The following is a 20,508-nucleotide window of genomic DNA, read 5'->3' on the forward strand; positions in this document are numbered from 1 at the left end:
ACCAGTTTGCCTGTCACCATGTCCAGCATCACAACAAATCACTTTGTGAGGATCTAAAAAGGGCTGGTGCAATCCACGTAGAAGGACAATGCTCTCCTCACATCCACCTAATGCAGCTTCTGTTCATCTATGTGCATGTGAGGCTTCAGGAAAAATGTTGATAAATAAATTGCCAGATTAACATGGAAATTGGAAACTACCTTTGTCAAGAATTTTGGGTGAAGGTAGAGGTAAACTTTATCCTTATGGAAAACTGTAAAAGGAGATTCTGAAACCAAGGGTCTCAGTTCACTCACTCTCCTTACTGAGGTTATTGCAACCAACCAGGATGCCATAGAAAGGTGGAGGAGGGAGCGTGGGGCAAGAGGTTCAAAGGAAGGCCTTGTTAATATTGTTAGCACAAGGTTTAAATCCCATGGGGAACAGGTTCTTGTACTAGAGGGTATCATCTATCCAACCGTTTTAGAAATCTGATAGTTGTGGGGGTGGGAGAAAAAGTGATCTACTACCCTCCAGTGGGTAGTAGCGCTGAAATCGTTGCCACATGTACTTCAGTAGAACTAACAGTCAGGCCTTGCTGTTTTAGGTGCAACAGATAATCCAATCTGGTTAATGGGAGCCTGCACTGGAGAGACACTTCTCTGTTGAGACCAGGTAGAAAAATGTTTCCATTTGGCTAGTTGAAGGCTTTCTCCTGTTCAGAAGCACCTTGTGAATGTCTTTTGAGCAAGTCCTTTCTAGTGGTGTTAGCCGGGAAGTATCCACGCAGTTAAATGGAGGGCCTGTAGGTTGGGGTTGAGTAGACTGCAGTGGTCTGAAAAAATCACATCTGAATCTAATGGGGGAGGTAGGAGGCCCCACTAAAAGGTTTCAAGAACCAGCATTGTCGAGGCCATGCTGCTGCCATTCGAATGAAGCAAGCATGTTCCTGCTTGATCTTGAATAGGACTCTGGGTACTAATGGAATCGGAGGAAAGGCAAACAGCCGTGAGTTCATCCGTGATAGCTGAAAAGCATCTGTCAAAGACCCAGGTCTGGAATTCTCTCAGCAGCAGAACAGGAGGCATTTGTTGCAAACAGGTCCATGTGAGAAGTTTCCCCAGAGCTGGAAGATGAGCCTAGCCACATCTGGACCTAGTGACCATTCATGGTGAGGGGACAAAGACCTGCTCAGCTGATCTACTGATGTGTTCTGCTCTCCTGGGAGGTATCCTTCTGGCACAGTTGGGAGGAACATGCCCTTCCCTGTCTGTTTACATAAAGCATAGTTGCTATATTGTCCTTTAACACTAACAGATTTTTTTCCCAGAATATATGGCTAGAAGGCAGAGCAGGATAGATGGATAGCACATAGTTCCCTGACATTAATATGAGTCCTCAGCTCCTGCAAGGACCACTACCCTTGAGTTTGTAGGGTTCCGATAGGTGCCCCCCAACCCAGGGACGAGGCATCCGTGACCCACATAAGCGTTGGTTGCAGAGAAATGAAGGGCACTCCCATACAAACAGTCTGAGGGTCTGTCCACCAGTCCAGAGAGGACAAAATTACCTCTGCAATGCAAATTTCTCTGTCTAGACGATGACAACAGGGGGCATCCTTGAAGCTTCCTGAGGCATAATCAGGTGTGTTACGTCATGTGGGTACATGCTGCCATGTTCCCCAGAAGTCTGAGGCAAGCATGCACTGTAGTAATGGGATGTGCTTTTAGATCCAGTACCAGATCTCAGAGCAGTTGGAACCTTGACGGGGGCAGAAATGCTCTGGTTTGTATAGCATCCAGGAGTGCTCTGATAAACTATTCTTTGCACAGGTTTTTAGAATTGATCTGACTTGACAGAGTAATAGACGCAGTACATTGAGGGTGGACTGAATGATACCCACACTGGATAGCACTTGAGAGTTCAGCCAGTCTGTCACCAACCAATCATCCAGGTGGGAAGTGCACGGATTCCCAATCCTCTCAGATATACAACTACCTTACCTTGCACATTGTGAAAACTCAAGGGGCTGCTGCTGACAGACCAAATTGAAGTAGTGTAAATTGGTAATGTGTTTCATTTGCTAGGAACATGATGAACTTCCAGTGGTCTAGACAGATCACTATATGGAAGTAAGTGTCTTTTAAGTCAAGGGCAGCATACCAGTGGCCCTGTTCAGGGAAGGAATGATGGTAGCTAGGGTAACCATGGGGATCTTCATTTTCTTCAGGTACTTGTTTAACTCCCTTAGATCTAAAATACCCCCTTTTGTTTTGGGAATTAAGGAAATAGCAGGAATAAAAACTGTTCCCCCTGAGGAGTAGAGGAACTTCCTCTACTGCACCCACTGGAAGGAGAGATTAAACCTGTTGTAAAACGGTCTCCTGAGAGTGGTCCTTGAAGAGGGATGGAGAAGGGGGAGGATAGAAACAAATTGAGGTCAATATCCCACATCCACCATGCTTAGGACCCACCGAACTGATGTGACATGAGTCTAAGCACAGAGGAAGTCGTAAAGACAATAGGCCAAGGTAAGGGTAGGAACAGATTCATCTGTAAGTATTGATACGCTGCCTTTGACAAGCCTGTCAAAAATGCATGTTTAGACTGGGCCATTGGTTGAGAGGAATCTGCTGTCGCAGATGAGAGAGGCGGTGGTCAATTTCTATAATTCCTGTCCCTTTTTTTTTTGGCAGGTCTTGGGGCTGAGGTATAAAGCTCTGATATCTGTGAGCCTTCTGGGGCCAGAATTGCTTCCTCTTCATTGCCAGTGTATAAATTCCAAGGGACTTCAGTATTGCCCTGGAATCTTGTAAGCTATGCCATCTATTGTCCATCGTTTCTGAAAAGAGGGATGGACCCTCAAATGGCAAATCCTAGATGGTCTGCTGTACTTCAGGAGGGAGACCAGAAGATTGCAGCCATGAACTTCTCCTCTTAGAAATAGCAGATGTCATGGAACAAGCTACTGAGTCTGCAGCATCCTAACTGTTGTGAATAGCTGTCCTTGCACCCCCGCTTACCCTCCTCTACCATGAGTGAGAACCTGCCTGGAATCCTCTGGTAGCCTGTCTTTAAACTTCAGGATGTTTTCTCATAGGGTAAAATCATAGCAATTTAGGAGGGCTAGCTGGTTAACAATTCTTGGCTGCAGACCTTCTGTTGAATAAGTTTATGACCAAACAGGTCCAGCCTCTCTGATTTCTTACTCTTTGGCGTCAATGCTTGGTGACCCTGACTCTCCTGCTCATGAGCTGCTGCCACCACCAAAGGGCCTGGGGGTGTGTGAGAGTAGAGGGGTTTGAAGCCCTTAGAAGGGACACAGTAGCTCCTCTGTGCATATTTCGCTGTAGGCGGGAGGGAAGAAGGGGTCTGTGAAAGTGTTTTAACCAGTTCCAGAATTGCTTCATTACCTCAGAAGTACCACTCTGGCAGGTCTCACAGAAGCTAAAGTATCCACTAGCATGGGGGATTTGTCACAGACCGATTCCACTTGAATGTCTAAAACCAAGGCCACCCTTTTAAGCCGTTCTTGGTGAGTATTGTAATGCCCTGGTGATGGAGAATTGCTCACCATCTCTACAGCCTCATCAGGTGATAAGGAAATGACACACCAGGATGCTGAGGCAATGGCTGGTTTGCCACTTGCGGTGTAGGAACTGCCTGAGCAACTTCTAGTTGCTCAGTACCAGGCATCAGAGAAAGTTTCCTGTGATGCCAGTGATCTTGGTGCATCCTTGAGGAAATAGACTCAGGTGAGGAAAGGTCCTAGCAGAGGGAGGGACACCCCTCGGTGGCCAGACCTGGTGACGGTGGGCCCCATGGTTGTGCATGCCATTGTCCCTTGTGACATGTCCGCTGCGGGGACGTCCAGGGCTCTGATGGAAGGTAAAGTTCTTGTCTGGTATGAGACACAAAAGACTCCACTTCCAAGTCCAACAAAGATGACTGAGTCCTACGGTAATGGAGGAGCAGAACCCATGTGGACAGGAGACAGGTAAGTGAACCCAGAGACAGCAGTGCCGGGGATATTAACAACCGCTTGACCCTGGAGTGCACTGGCCTCCGAGGCACCAGGAGCAGCATCAGTAATCCATGCTCTTGCGGAGCTGGCATAGGCACTACAGACACTGGTACTGGCTGGAACCCTTCCTGCATCACCAGGGACATTGGTATTGAGAGGTTAAGTAATTCTCTGGCGACAGTATATGCTTCTGGCATTGCTGGTATCAGGATTGGGTCTGACAAATAGAAACTTCAGGGGCTGGCCTTGGCAGACATGGCACAGGTTCTGGAGTAGACACACCCCCTATTGCAGCAGAGGCGTACTGTGGGGAACGCTTCTCCTCAGAATCCCTCCCAGAGATCTTGCTTTTATCTGGCCTCTGTTATGAAGATCTTGCTGGACGAAGTACTGTGTCCTTGGCAGATCTGTCTCCTCTTCAGTACCAGAGACAGAATGTGGTGCCAAAGACCTCTCAGGAAGCACACGTTGCATCAATAGTGCCGCACTTGGAGTGCGCTCTAAACCCAACGACTCCCAGGGAGGGCAAAGTGCCACCTCCATAAGGTGACAAATCTCACTGTTCTGTCTCTTTTTGAGCAAGGCTTAAATCATCTGCAAATGTGACACTTGTCACTGATGTGGGACTCCCCCAGACATCTTAGGCAGCTGGGATGTGGGTCACAGACCAGCATCGGTCTGGCACACGACCAGCAGGACTTGAACTCCAGCGAGCGAGACACAGCTCCAGTCCCAGTATCAAATAATCAGACTTGGTCCAAAAGGGACCCAAACAACTAAAACCTAATATTAACGCTACGCTATATCTAATTAACTACTAAGTACTAAATGAGAAACAAACTATATACAAAAAGGGCGAGGAAAATAAACTTGCCATCGTAATACTGGATGGAAGCGCTCCAACAACCATCACTGGCGATAAGAAGGAACTGAGGGGGTCAGGGGCGGCTCCGCCCTCTTATACTGGCACATGGTGATGCACAGATGTAGCGGGCACTTGAGCTGCCCCAACAGGTACCACTGCGGGGAAAAGTTCTCCAATAACTGTGCATGAGGCGCACACTCACGTACAGTGAATGGACATGTGCAATCACTCAGAGAACCCCTTTGTTGTATTCAGAGTTGCACATAGTTGCTTAACTAAAGAAAGATTTTAATGGGATTTACTCGTTAGCTCTGCTAAGTCACTTTTCAGTGCCCATCCATCTAGATTCTTGTACTGTGCCCATCACAATAGTATCCAAGCTTTATGTGGTGATTAGGCATTTATAAGATGCCTCTAAAACATTGTCATAGATATCTGACTCTTGAGTGAGCTGAATTCTAGTTGAGGTGAAGAGTCATCAACACAATAGTTAAAAATACTGCAACTGGAACTCGATTATGGTTGATGATGCACAAGCCAACAAGAACTCGTCTGACTTCCACATCCCACTGCAGTCTGCAGTGCTAGCATCTGCTTAGTTTACAAGCTGGATTTCATTTTTCAGGCTCACTGTGTATAGATACATGCTCAGATAGTATAGTGCCTTATAAGAGGCTAGCTAGGTAGGCATGAGAGAATCATGGAATCCCATGAAGCTCTATTTTTGGTCACCTTTCAGACTATAGCCACAAGTTAAGTAAATACCATTCTGATTTGATACACCTTGAACTATTGACTTGTATGTAATTTTCGCACTTAGAAATTCAAATAAAAGACTAATTTCTTTTAATGGCATTTTACCCCTTGGTATATGTACTGTATTATTTTTATTTATACAATGCCAAAAAGTGCGCTTGGCATCTAGACATTTCTTGGTGTGTGCAGTTGTTACCAAAAGGGTGATTAGATATTTGATCTCTAGGTTGACATCTTCTGATTTTACGACCAACTCAGATATAGGATCCCTTCTTTAAGTAGTTCCCCTTCACTTCCCTCCGATAAATAATGGAAAGGGACATCCCTACCTCTTAATCTTCAAACTTACCAATACATGACAAATGACCAGCAGATGGAACACCTGAGTTTTGTTGCACTCTAGTTGACAGAGCATAATGGTTTCTAACTGTAAAACCTACTTCTAAAAGGATGTTTCTCCCTGTGTGAATCAACTAAACCAGTTTTGCCATCTGTAACTAGCTTCCCCTGGGGCATGGTGCGGGAGGTGGGAAATAGTCCATACTCATGCAATCTGACATATTCAATGAATCCTGATGCTGCTTTCCTCTTCCCCAAGTTTAACTAGTTTAGGCCAACCCTAATAGGACTCTGCTGCCTTACCTGCTCTTCTGGAACCGAAAAGGCTTTCAGTGGGAGCAGCAGCAGCTTCTCTTCTCTTTCCCTCCAATAAGCCATTGTTTGTAGGACAATGGTTGTTTGAAGGATGCAAAGTGTGCCAGCTTACCAGGAGTGCAGCTGCTCAAGGCCTGCTCTCCTCCTTCCTCTGCCCTGTGACAAATGTGATGGTCTTAGCTACTCTCCCATCCCAAGAGGCATCTGCTCCTGAGCAGCTCAGCTTCCTTCCTTCAAGGTCTCTCTCTTCTGCTTTTAAGGAAAGAGGAAGAGAGGAGTAAGGGAAGAGTCTCTCCTCCCTTCCTCACCCCCACCAAGCAACTACTTCTTGTGTGCAGAAGATAGCCTTAATTGGGGGACAAAGCCTGAATCAGTAGCAGTGCAGAATGCACCCCAAACTACAAAGGGTTTGAGAACTCTAGGGACATCCCTTCCTAGTAGAGACTCCCACCCTAGAGAGCCTCCCAGGAATAAGTTTTTAATGCTTGGAATGTTTACTAATTTGCATGTGAAAGGCAGTGATGTGAAAGCCCTTTTTAGCTGCAGTATGATTTCTAATTAAAGTGACTGTGAGCAGCTTACTTTATTAAATCCATACTTTGTCATGTTCTGAGACCCAGTCTACATTACTGTTTTGTAACCAGTTCATGACATTCATCTGATCCAGTTAAGTCCATGTGTCTGTGTTGTGAGAAAGCTGCTATGTTTTTTGGGGAGAGGAAGAGTGCTAGCCTTGCAACCTAGGCTTGTTTACAATCAGTGCATTCTCTAAAAAGATAGATCACTATCTGCACCATGCCTTAGCAGGGGATAGAGTGCCCAGACAGCAGCAAATATGGGGATACTTTCTGGGATACCGTCCTGAGAAAAGAGTTAGGTAACAGCCAACCCAATTGGGACGTCTTTTCTATACAGCAAAATAATGATAGTTAGCTAGCTACACGATCACCGTGTGACAGCCTAGGCCACTGACACTCATGATACATCATGACCTGCTATGGTTATTAACTATATCAAACATGTTGAATGTGGAACACAAGCCACATTTAGAACCAACTATGCCACTACCTACTTAGAAGCTCTTAACCAAGGGAGCATTGTCAAGATGGTGACCTAAGCCCTGAGGTAAGTGGGGAAGTGGGATACCGGGAGAAAATACCGGGAGGAGGTTGCAATGGGGGCGGGCCTCCTGATTCATACTGAGAAAGCAGGGCAATCGGCTAGTTATCTTAGGTGCATGTACATGAATGCCAGAAGCCTGGGAAACAAGCAGGAAGAATTGGAAGTCCTGGCACAGTCAAATAACTGTGATGTGACTGGAATAACAGAGACTTGGTGGGGCAGTTCATATGACTGGAGCACTGTCATGGATGGATATAAACTGTTCAGGAAGGACAGGCAGGGGAGGAAAGGTGGAGGAGTAGCACTGTATGTAAGAGAGCAGTATGATTGCTCAGAGCTCCAGTATGAAACTGCAGAAAGGCTTGTTGAGAGTCTTTGGGTTAAGTTTAGAGGCGAGAGCAACAAGGGTGATGTCATGGTGGGTGTCTGTTATAGACCACCAGACCAGGAGGATGAAGTAGGTGAGGCTTTCTTTGGACAATTAACTGAAGTTTCCAGAACACAGGCCCTGGCTCTAATGGGGGACTTCAATCACCGTGACATCTGCTGGGAGAGCAATACAGCAGTGCAGAGACAATCGAGGAAGTTTTTGGAGAGTGTTGGGGACAACTTCCTGGTGCAACTACTGGAGGAACCAACCAGGGGCCATTCTCCTCTTGACCTGCTGCTTACAAACAGGGACGAATTGGTAGGGGAAGTAGAAGTGGGTGGGAACCTGGGCAGCAGTGACCATGAGATTGTCGAGTTCAGGATCCTGGCAAAAGGAAGAAAGGAGAGCAGCAAAATACAGACCCTGGACTTCAGAAAAGCAGACTTTGACTCCCATAGGGAACTGATGGGCACGATCCCCTGGGAGGCTAATATGAGGGGGAAAGGAGTCGAGGAGAGCTGACTGTATTTTAAAGAAGCCTTATTGAGGGCGCAAGAACAAACCATCCCAATGTGCAGAAAGAATAGCAAATATGGCAGGCGGCCAGCTTGGCTTAACAGTGAAATCTTCGGTGAGCTTAAACACAAAAAGGACAGATGACTAGGGAGGAGTATAAAAATACTGCTTGAGCATGCCAGGGGTGTAATCAGGAAGGCCAAACCACAACTGGAGTTGCAGCTAGCAAGGGATGTGAAGGGTAACGAAGGGTTTCTACAGGTATGTTAGCAACAAGAAAAGGTCAGGGAAAGTGTGGGACCCTTAATGAATGGGGGAGGCAACCTAGTGACAGATGATGTGGAAAAAGCTGAAGTACTCAATGCTTTGTTTGCCTCGGTCTTCACAGACAAGTTCAGCTCCCACACGGCCGTCCTGGGCAACACAGTATGGGGAGGAGATGAACAGCCCTCAGTGGTGAAAGAACAGATTAAGGACTATTTAGAAAAGCTGGACATGCACAAGTCCATGGATCCAGATCTAATGCATCCAAGGATGCTGAGGAAATTGGCTGATGTGATTGCAGAGCCTTTGGCCATTATCTTTGAAAACTCATCCGATTGGGGGAGGTCCTGGATGATTGGAAAAAGGCAAATATAGTGCCCATCTTTAAAAAAGGGAAGAAGGAGAAACTGGGGAACTACAGACCGGTCAGCCTCACCTCAGTCCCTGGAAAAATCACGGAGAAGGTCCTCAAGGAAATCATTTTGAAGCACTTGGAGGAGAGGAAGGTGATTGGGAACAGTCAACACGGATTCACCAAGGGCAAGTCATGCCTGACCAACCTGATTGCCTTCTATGATGAAATAACGGGCTCTGTGGATATGGGGGAAATGGTGGACATGATATATCTTGACTTTAGCAAAGCTTTTGGTATGGTCTCCCACAGTATTCTTGCCAGCAAGTTAAAATATGGATATGGATTGGATAAGGTGGATAGAAATCTGGCTAGATTGTTGGGCTCCATGGGTAGTGATCAATGGCTTGATGTTTAGTTGGCAGCTGGTATCAAGCAGAGTGCCTGAGGGGTCAGTCCTGGGGCTGGTTTTGTTCAACATAGAATATCAGGGTTGAAAAGGACCTCAGGAGGTCATCTAGTCCAACCTCCTGCTTGAAGCAGGACCAATCCCCAGACAGATTTTTGCCCCAGATCCCTAAATGGCCCCCTCAAGGGTTGCACTCACAACACTGGGTTTAGCAGGCCAATGCTCAAACCACTGAGCTATCCCTCCCCACCATCTTTATTAATGATCTGGATGATGGGATGGATTGCACCCTCAGCAAGTTTGCAGATGACACTAAACTGTGGGGGGAGAAGTAAATATGCTGGAGGGTAGGGATTGGGTCCAGAATGACCTAGACAAATTGGAGGATTGGGCCAAAAGAAATCTGATAAGGTTCAACAAGGACAAGTGCAGAGTCCTGCACTTAGGATGGAAGAATCCCATGCACCGCTACAGGCTGGGGACTGACTGGCTAAGCAGCAGTTCTTCAGAAAAGGACCTTGGGATTACAGTGGATGAGAAGCTGGATATGAGTCAGCAGTCTGCCCTTGTTGCCAAGATGGCTAATGGCATATTGGGCTGAATTAGTAGGAGCTTTGACAGCAGATCGAAGGAAGTGATTATTCCCCTCTATTCGGCACTGGTGATGCCACATCTGGAGTACTGTGTCCATTTTTGGGCCCCCCACTACAGAAGGGATGTGGACAAATTGGAGAGAGTCCAGCGGAGGGCAATGAAAATGATCCAGGGGCTGGGTCATATGACTTATGAGGAGAGGCTGAGGGAACTGGGCTTGTTTAGTCTGCAGAAGAGAAGAGTGAGGGGGATTTGATAGCAGCCTTCAACTACCTGAAGGAGGGGGTTCCAAAGAGGATGGAGCTTGGCTGTTCTCAGTGGTGGCAGATGACAGAACAAGGAGCAATGGTCTCAAGTTGCAGTGGGGGAGGTTTAGGTTGGATATTAGGAAAAACTATTTCACTAGGAGGGTGGTGAAGCACTGGAATGGGTTACCTAGGGAGGTGGTGGAATCTCCATCCTTAGAGATTCCTTTGTCAAGCCATCCTAAGGCCCGGCTTGACAAAACCCTGGCTGGGATGATTTAGTTGGTGTTGGTCTTGCTTTGAGCCGGGGGTTGGACTAGATGACTTCCTGAGGTCTCTTCCAACCCTAATCTTCTCTGATTCTATGACTGGAATTCTTGTTCTCTGTAAAGGTAAGAGAATGTAGCGTAACTGTACACCACTGTGTTTAAAATTCCCTGATTACAGCCTGTTGTTTATCTTAGGTTCCCAGCCTTAGTAATTGCACAGGCTGGACAACATCCAGTGATTTTAAGAAAGCATGCAACATTTTAAGATAGGTGATTAAAACAGAAGAGATAGGAAGGCTGCACACTATAATATTATGTCTAACAAATTAGACTAGCTCATGCCAGGCCTAGCTATGCTGCCAAGTCACACGATAGAGTCCATTGGGAACATTAAGGTTCATCCTCATTCTTTGTGTTCAAGTCCATCTTAAGTCATGCAAGCAGCATCTAGGTTATTTATTTTTACTTTTTTCAATATTGATCATGTTTCATCTGAGGAGAGCAAGTATCAAGCTGCATCTACCTGGAAGGTGATGGCAACTCCCCTAAACTTTAAGTTCTTCCCAGCTTCACTGGGTCTGTTTTTTTCAGGACAGCATTCATTTAGTGGCTCCACTGGATGTTGTGTGTGTCTATGTACCCTTTGATGTTATTTCAACCCTTATAGTGGTTGTTAAGAAATACAGTCCACTACTCTAATTTTAGTTATATTCTTGCACTGGCCTGCTTTCATTATTAATTTGGTTGGCTACAGTATCAAGTGCCTGGTTTATAGCTCTTTTATAACAGTGACACTCCTCTGTGGGGTTCTAATTAAAGAAGAGAGGCCTGGATTTTTAAAAGGTGTTTAGACATTGCTTCACTCAATGTTGCCACACCTAACTGACCTAAGTCCCTTTTGAACCTGAGATTTAGGCTCCTAAGTCAGTTAGTAGTTGCAACACTGAGCGCAGCAATGCCTAAATACCTTTAAAAATGCAGGCCCAAGTTACTTTTTGGGTCTCATTCAATTATGGGTGAGGAGGAAATAAACTGGGATAAGTTTGATTTGTGGGGAGAAAGGGGACAGACTAGGACAAGAGTCCACAGGGATGAGACTGGGTTTTACTGGGTAAAGAGAAGCCTGGGGATGGGACACTGGAACTGGCTAGGGAGGGGAATGGGACTAGGAGCCAAGGAGTAAAGAAACAAGATGTGATAGGTTGGAAGGGGTGGGGCAGAAGGGTCTATACCTATTAGAGCACACTCCCTCCAGAGTTTAGAATGGAATCTAAGATTCCTGATTCTCACCATTCTTCTGCTGACTGCAGGTATCTGTGAAACCCACTGGCAATGTGTCCTGTGCCTTCTAGTGCAGGGTGGGTGACAACCTACCGCTGCTATCAGTTATTCCATTAGCACAAATGGCAGAGTTCTGTGTGGCGGATCTAGAGGTTCCAACTCTGCCAATGACCCTTGTGGGTGTCAACATGATGGAATTTGGTTTTCCCCCTTTGCTTTCTGTAAAACCTATGAGCAAATGAGTGCATGCATGGGCACGTGCACAGTTAAAATCCTTAAAAGTTAGGAAATGCGGAAATTAATGTTGCCTGTGCAAACCTAATTCAGTCCCCTTGTGTGGTGTGTCATCATAATGCGTCCAGTGTTCCCCCCACAGGACCTCCAGCTCCTTCAGCACCCAAGAAGGGCTCAGTAAAGAGCTAGGGTTCAGCTAAACATCCAGAGTAATAAGTCTTTGTTTGTCTGTATGAGCATGTGGGTTTGGACAGAACTGGTGAAGATACAGACTAGTTGAGATGAAAAATCAGATACTGTTTGGAGAGGAATTTAGGATGTTGCCAAGCTGTACCTTTCAGGAAAAAAATGTATGGAGAGTCCATTACTAGGGCATGCAGTTCTTCTGTGTCCTTCATAGACGTGATGGCGACTAAAAATGCCACTTTTGCTGAAAGATGTGACCATGAGCAGCAGTGGGATCCAAAGCAGCTGATAACACTAAATTCAATTCCCATTGTGGGGCAGGGTCCCTAATAAGTGGAATAATCTCCCTGTGATATGAGAGTGACATGCTGAGATTGTGCCCACGTGCACCTTGATGGAGCTCACCACCAAACCTGATCTTTTAGATGCAACAAGTAGTCCAAAATCTTTTGATTTATGACCTGCATAGGTGACACCCTGGCTAGTTCCCCAGATAGAGAACTGCTTTCACTTACTAAGTTAAGTAGCCCTTGTGGAGGACTGCTTCTGAATTATGTACTTCCTCAGGATCTAGTGACCAAGAAACCAGGCTATGATGTGTAATGCCTGAGGTTCAGGTCCAACACCCTTCTGTGATCTTGCAATCTCAGGTCCTTGCCTGAAGGCAGAGGAAGAGGTTCCTTGACTGATAGCTTGCAAAAGTCCAAGTCCAGTTGTTTTCCCTGGCTTCGGAAGTGGTATCAGGGAGCTGAAAGGCATGCTTTGCCTTCAGTACCAGAGGGCCTAGCCTCTGTAGATGAAGAGGCTTGCATGGAGGACTATGATAATGTGGAAGCTTTCCCTTTCTTTGGCTTCACAGGCCCAAGCAGCTCTAAGCACTTACATCTCTTCCAGGACAGTAGTGCCCTGGTGAAGGGGAGCTCCTTTCCCGGCCTTCTGGGAAGGCCAGGGAGTACTTCTGGCCAGGAAGGAACTCCCTCCAACTGACTGCAATGGTCTCAATACCAGGGAAAGGGCAATCTCTGTGAGGATATATCTGAGGTGTTCTTAGTGTCGGGTCAGCAAATTGGACACTGACGTAGCCCTCATCCAAGCACTTCAGGCAGTGAGAGAGGGTTGTGACCCACAGAGCAGGGTTTGAAGCTCAGGGACCTAGACATTGAGCTCTGCCTAGTACCAGGGGAACCAGAGCCCACTGATTTATGAACAGTAGAGGACAGTAGGTAAGACAGAGGGGTTAGTTGTATTCACTTTTCGGTCCTCAAACTACCAAAACAAACTAACTGCATGTTCCAAGAAGCTGACAGCCTGCTCCAACCACAGAGCGTAAAAAGGATTGACAGGTCAGCTCTACTCTGTGGAGCACAGGTGTGGCCACCTCAGAGGCATTGCTGCTAGGGAAACTCTCCATCCCTGGTGCATGAGATGTGCGCGTGCACACACATACCCTTAGTGTAATGGACATGTACAATCATTTGAAGAACTACTGATGGAATATGGTTCCATTAAAGAATACGTAGTTCTGTCTAAATTGAAACATGTTGCAAATTAAGTCAGCGTTGCTGGAATTCAATTTCAGAAGAAAACCAGGAAGGTACCAGTGTCAAAACATCCAACTGAACGTTTGACATTTCTAAATAAAAAAATTGTTTGAAGAACAAGTATCTTGTGTTAAAAATGTTGTAGTTCTGTATAATATACAAATGTGCATAATGTATATAATGTACAAAATTTTAATAAAGTCAAAATGGAAACAATTTTGATTGCCCCAAAATGATTTTTTTGAGGGGTGGAATGGTAATTTTCTTTTGGCAAGTTTCAAAATTTTTAATTTTTGTTCCAATTCAGAAGGCCAAATTTAGAAGTCTCAGAATTCTTAATAAATCTGAATTCTGTCCTCCACACAGCTCTGTTAGTAAGTAATGCAAAGGGCTACACTTGGGAGTGATTGGAAGGTGAGAGCACAGGGAACGAGTTTCAGCTCCGTGATCCTGTGCTGCCCAGTCCCAACAAAGTTTAGAGCAGGCCTCCAGTTGCTTTAATTTCCATTCTACTGGCACAGGAACCCTAAGAGGTCAGTTGAGGATAGGAGCAGTTCTGCTATGGCCCTCCCCCCACAACATATTCCCCTCCCCTTTCCTCTCCCTACTGAAGATGGATGGAAGGAACTCATGCAGGAGCCAACTCTGTGGCTTCTTCCAGCCTTACACAGTGACCAGTTCCCCTTCTGAAGGGGAGATTCTCCACTGGCCAACTGTGACTGGAATCTGCCCACTTAGCACCTGAGCAGCAGACAGGACAGAGCAGACTGGTGAATCCATCCCAAATACTTTTTTGGGAAATAGGAATCCATTATAATACTTGGCTATAAGCTATACAGGAAGGATCTATTTTAGATGCTGCTAATATTTATTCACATGTGCAGGGTTACTGGGTTATGCTGGTACCCTAATTTTGGAATTTCCTGATGTGTGTGTTAAAACTCAGCCTTGCATTAACAGTATTATCATTTAAATTTCCTTTTAAAGACAGAGCAAAGAGAAGAGCAAGACAAAAGTGCATATCACTGAATTATCCATTATAAAAATTGCATTGTTTTGGAGAACTCAAGATTGATCAGAGATCAGGCCATATGATCAGACCTCAAACAAAAAGGCACTACATATGCCTTTACTTAAGAACGGCCATACAGGGTCAGACCAAAGGTCCATCTAGCCCAGTATTCTGTCTTCTGACAGTGGCCAATTCCAGGTGCCCCAGAGGGAATGAACAGAATAGGTAATCATCAAGTGATCCATCCCCTGTTGCCCATTCCCAACTTCTGGCAAACAGAGGCTAGGGACACCATCCCTGCCCATCCTGGCTAATAGCCATTGATGGACCTGTCCTCCATGAATTTATCTAGTTCTTTTTTTAATCCTGTTATAGTCTTGGCTTCCACAACATCCTCTGGCAAAGACTTCCACAGACTGACTGTCCGTTGTGTGAAAAAATATTTCACTTTTGTTTGTTTTAAACCTGCTGCCTATTAATTTCATTTGGTGACTCTTAGTTCTTGTGTTATGAGAAGTAGATAACACTTTCTTATTTACTTTCTCCACGCCAGTCATGATTTTATAGACTTCAATCATACCCCCCCCCGCCTTAGTCGTCTCTTTTCCAAGCTGAAAAGTCCCAGTCTTATGAATCTCTCCTCATAAGGAAGCTGTTCCATACTCCTAATCATTTTTGTTGCCCTTTTCTGAACCTTTTCTAATTCCAATATATCTTTTTTGAGATGGGGCGACCACATCTGCAGGCAGTATTCAAGATGTGGGCTTACCATGGATTTATATAGAGGCAATATGATATTTTCTGTCTTATTATCGATCCCTTTCTTAATGATTCCGAACATTCTGTTAGCTTTTTTGATTGCGCATTGAGTGGATGTTTTCAGAGAACTATCCACAATGACTCCAAGATCTCTTTCTTGAGTGGTAACAGCTAATTTAGACCCCATCATTTTATATGTATAGTTGGGGTTATGTTATGATTATGTTTAAGTATCTAACATTACTTAACTTTCTTTGCATTTTAAAGGGCTATTCTAGATTATAGCAGTAAATATAGATGTGTTTGATACAAGATTGTTATGTGGAAGGAAGGGGATGTAGCTCAGTGGTAGAGTGCATGCTTTGCATGTATGAGGCCCTGGGTTCAATCCCCAGCATCTCCATTGTTTTGGGGGGCGACAGCTCAGTGGTTTAAGCATTGGCCTGCTAAACCCAGGGTTATGAGTTCAGTCCTTGAGGGGGTCACTTAGGGATCTAGGGCAAAATCAGTATTTGGTCCTGCTAGTGAAGGCAGGGGGCTGGACTCAATGACCTTTCAGGGTCCCTTCCAGTTCTATGAGATAGGTATATCTCCCTATATTTATTTTATTTGGATAGGTGTCCCTGTTTCTGGCTTATTTGCTATAGACATGTTGGTACACTGATACCAGCATTTGGCGTGTCATTGGTACATTTGTGTTAGAACACAGGAAGTTAAGATAAGAGTTTTGTAGTCGGTACTTCAGTAGCTGGGGCAAAGTTGTACTCAGGTAGGAATGTAGGTATTATTTGCCTAATATATAAATAAAATGAATTAAAGCTCTGATCTAAAATGGATGCTATATGAAACACCACTTCTATTCAGGAAGCTGTCAAAAAAAATGTACTTCCAGGTAAATATATGCATCAGCTGCACTTACCTGGAATAGTGTGTTATTATCTTGAACAAAGTTGTACTGCACAGATTCAGTAAGACATCTTCAATCCCTTCTATTGTCTGTTACCCCTCTATTTTCAAAATTAGCAAATCACATTCCACATTGAGGACTATGGAAATGTGTAGTTAGCATTTTTAAAAACAAAATAATTTGCTTGCAATGTAGTATAACCATATTGGTCCCAGGATATGAGAGAGACAAGGTGGGTGAAGTAATATCTTTTGCTGGACCAAATTCTGTTGGTGAAAAAAGACAAACTTTCTAGCTTACATGGAGCTCTTCTTCAGGTCATTTTGTTATTCCAAGCACAAAAACTCAAGACTTCTAATGTAAATGCAGTTCAATTTTTTTTAGCCTTTCCAGAAAGTTGCCCTTACATTTACAGACTATATTCATTACCCTATATTTCTCCAGTACATGGAAGTATGAAAATGTATACCACATAAAGATGAAGTCTAGTAGTTGATATTGTGGCAAACAAGCCTATTTCTAAAGGTGTAGCACATTTTTACTCAAATGATTTCTAACAAAAAAACTTGTTAAAAGAACACACAACCCTTTCTGCACTTCCTGACAATCTACGATTCTTATACTGACATGATGCTATTTTAAATGCTCAATTTTACGATAATTAGAGCATTATATTTTATCAAGACTCCAGAGGAGGAGTAAGACTTTCACACTGATTGCAGTTTTAATTTAAATGTAATAGACTTTTGCAAAATGTCACCCTAAAATTGACTATGACAAAGGAAATAAGGAAAGTTGTTGCCAAACTTTACTATGAACCAGGATAAAAATTCTTCTACATTCAAGGGAGTCTGGAATTTCCGTTTGCTTGTGGTTAACTATCTACGCAGTCAAACCTTGCAAGGCTAGTTCATCTCTTTGCAGAAAGAAGAAAATCTGGTACTAGGGGTGCTCAGATAACAAGGAAAAGCAGTTATTATTCTGGGTTATAACATGACATGTTGCCAAACCATTAGCTAGCCCAGTGAGCATCAGTTAGACCAGAGCTACTGACTGCAAATAGGTTTGATACTTCAGAATATGGTAACCAGCTCCCCCTGCTGGTCAGCAGTAAGTTTGTATTTGCTGCTCACAAAGGCTCAAGTGCACTCATAGGTTGTATGGCATAAGTGGTGTTGAGATTGTTTCTCCTTTTATCACCTGGCATTAAGACATGAGCGCCCCATTATGTTGCTATCTTAGTCCTGAAGCAGCAGAGGAATTCAGAAACTGGCAACAAAGTGATCAAGGGCCTTGGAAGTGACAAGATTGAGAACTTAATCAGCTATTCAAGCAGGCCTTGAAAAGTCCCACTTGCCACTGGTGAGGTGAACTTCCCCTGGTGAGTCTAGAGACTGATTCTATCAGCTTCTGAAGAACCTTCACTTTTTAATATTAAGCTACATTTCCAGCCTCTACCATTCTGAAGTAAGCCTTCCAAATAGGAGAGTGTCTCTGTCTCTTTGTTTAGGCATGTATATGGTCTATGGTTTTAGAAATAATCTCTTCCCAGCGGCGTATTATCCCCTAGGCCGACAAGGCCTAGGCCTAGGGCAGCAAATTTGAGCACCCACGGAGAAGCTCCCCTCCCCGCCCCCCCTACTCCAGCTCGCCTCTGCCTCCTCTGCGAGCGCGCTGCCGCGTCCTGTCTCTCTCCCCTCCCTCCCAGCGCTTGCACCACGAAACAGCTGTTTCGCGGGGCAGGGAGAGAGGAGGGAGGAGGGGGAACACGGTGCACTGGGGGAAGAGGCGGGGCCAGGGAGGATTTGGGGAAGGGATCCAATAGGGGCAGGGAGGGGGCGGAGTTGGGGCGGGGACTTTGGGGAAGGGGTTGGAATGGGGGTGTGGAAAGGGTGGAGTCGGGTCGGGGCCAGGGGCAGGCGGGGCGGCAATTATTTCAGGGCCTGGGGCGGCAAAATCATTAATCCGCCCCTGGCGCTTCCTGGTGGTATTGCAAGGACAGAGGATTAGCTACCAACCTTGATAAGAACATAAGAATAGATGCATTGGGTCACACTAATGGTCCATCTAGCCCAGCATCCTGTCTTCCAACAGCAGCCAGTGCCAGATGCTTTGAGGGAATGAACAGGACAAACATTGAGTAATCCATCCAGTCCCTGGCAGTCAGAGTTAGGGACATTCGAAGCATGTCGTTGTGTCCATGACCATCTTGGCCAATAGCTATTGATGGGCCTACCTTCCCTGAACTTATGTAATACTATTTTGAACCCAGTTATACTTTTGGCCTTCACAACATTCCCTGGCAACAAGTTCCACATGTTGATTGTGTGTTGTATGATGAAGCACTTCCTTATGTTAGTTTTAAGCCTGCTGCCTAACGTTTCATCAGGTGACTTCCAGTTCTTGCATAAAGGAGTAAACAACACTTCCTTATGCATTTTCTCCACACCATTCATGATTTTATACACTATCATATCTCCCTTTAATAGCCAATTTTTTAATAAAAGTTATTCCATAGATGTGGAGCCAAAAGAACATTACAAACTTTACTCATACTGCACAGTGTGTGTACATAAGAATCCTTATCCCCACTAGTGAAATGTAGCCACCCTTGGGGTAGAACATGGTAATTTAACTGCCACACATCAGCACTGCGTAGCACAATTTAATTTGGAAGAGGGAATTTAGGTTGGCAAAATGCAGTTCCCCAAACTGGAATTTCAGCAGATTGATTAGGCTAACACCCAGTCTCCTGTGAAAAATCCCATAAGATCTATTGTCAGGCTGTCAATTTTAGGAGGTATTTGAACATTCATCACACTATCAAAAGACAATTATCTGGGCTCTTGGGATCCATTTTAAGGTGTTGACCAGAATTACAGTACACTTGAGAGAAGTTCTGCAACATCCTTTTTTCCAGCACCCCCAGTTAGACAAGCAGGCAGTGGTTCCTCTCTAGTAAGCACATTTCCTGCCCCACAGGGAATAATCACACTAGAAACCCATAGAAAATAAAATCCCAAAAGTAGACCATTGAGTGAATCTACACTTTCATGTATCTAATAGCATCCCCTCTTGTGTTCTAGTGCATAGGAAAAGTCCTAAGAATCATTGAGTTAACCCTCTTGCTGCTAGACAGACAAATGCTTCAGTGCTGCTGTTTCCACTGAGCTTTCTGTGAAATTTAGGAGTAGGGATGAACTTGGGCTTCTGTGAAGCAGAAATGAATGCAATTAATCACCTACTCTGTAACAGACAAGAGTGGGTCTGAACAACAGTGAACAATGGGAGACATGGAGGGCGAAAACTCAAGTACTTTCAATTCTCTATTAGAGAGAAAGTTTACAGTCTAGGTTTAATCCTCTAGTAAAAACAAGCCAAACTGCTGTACTTTCCCAGGGAAAAGATAATTATGTGTGTGAAAGTGAGTTATCAGTGTTACTTCTATGTCATTAGCCCACCAATTCTGACAATTCTACTTCCTAGCTCAATTCGCAGCGGGAAAGACAGCAGCAGAAGATACAAAAATAACAAAAAAAAAAAAAAAAAAGAGACAACCACTCTTGCCCCCCAAATAGGTAATTCAATGCAGTAATAGTGTCTAAAAGGGGGTTTCAGTCTCTGTAGCCCACAGCCCTTGTCCTTTAATCTCTGTATGACAGCAAGGAGGACCAATTTGTACCAACAATGGTGCGGACATCTGTCGACTAAGAAGTAATCCTTCCAGCCTGGAAATTCAGGTCACATACAGTCAGGAGCAGCAAAAGGCCATCATGTGGGATGGCTTTTCACCACCACCAGCCTGGCCTGGACTCAGGCCAACAGGTTTGAGATTAAAGTCTCTGTGTTCCACTAACTTTTCTGAGCAACCCAGTCCTTCACACTGAGGTCTCCAGTCTTCACTTTAAATGAAGTGGGACCTATAGTGTAATCTCTACATACAACATCCTAGAAGTCTCTTCCATGGGGAAACCAGGTTAAGCATAGCAAGGTTCATGGTCAGCACCTACCCCCAGAAGCTCTTTGTTTTCTTGGCAAGACTTGGAGACTAGCTTCTCTAATTTAAAACAGAGAAACACTGCTGATGTGACTGTGATTATTTTGTTGGTTTATTATTGGGATGGCTAAACCGCCTTATCACTTGACAAATGAAGCCCACATTAAGATAG

At 44.7% G+C, this 20,508-nt stretch overlaps 1 long non-coding RNA gene and 1 other non-coding gene across 2 annotated transcripts; both read left to right on the forward strand.

Annotated features, from left to right (window-relative positions):
* Positions 1–376: 376 nt before the first annotated feature.
* On the forward strand, positions 377–5,728 carry LOC112104530. The gene is made up of 2 exons (XR_002907919.2): positions 377–654; positions 947–5,728. It is a non-coding gene; the product is annotated as an uncharacterized LOC112104530 (long non-coding RNA).
* A 10,035-nt stretch (positions 5,729–15,763) lies between these two features.
* On the forward strand, positions 15,764–15,835 carry TRNAV-UAC. Its single transcript has one exon. It is a non-coding gene; the product is annotated as a tRNA-Ala (tRNA).
* Positions 15,836–20,508: the final 4,673 nt, after the last annotated feature.

This window comes from Terrapene carolina, unplaced genomic scaffold (genome assembly GCF_002925995.2).
Source record: "Terrapene carolina triunguis isolate 2854851 unplaced genomic scaffold, T_m_triunguis-2.0 Scaffold234, whole genome shotgun sequence".
NCBI lineage: Eukaryota > Metazoa > Chordata > Testudines > Emydidae > Terrapene > Terrapene triunguis.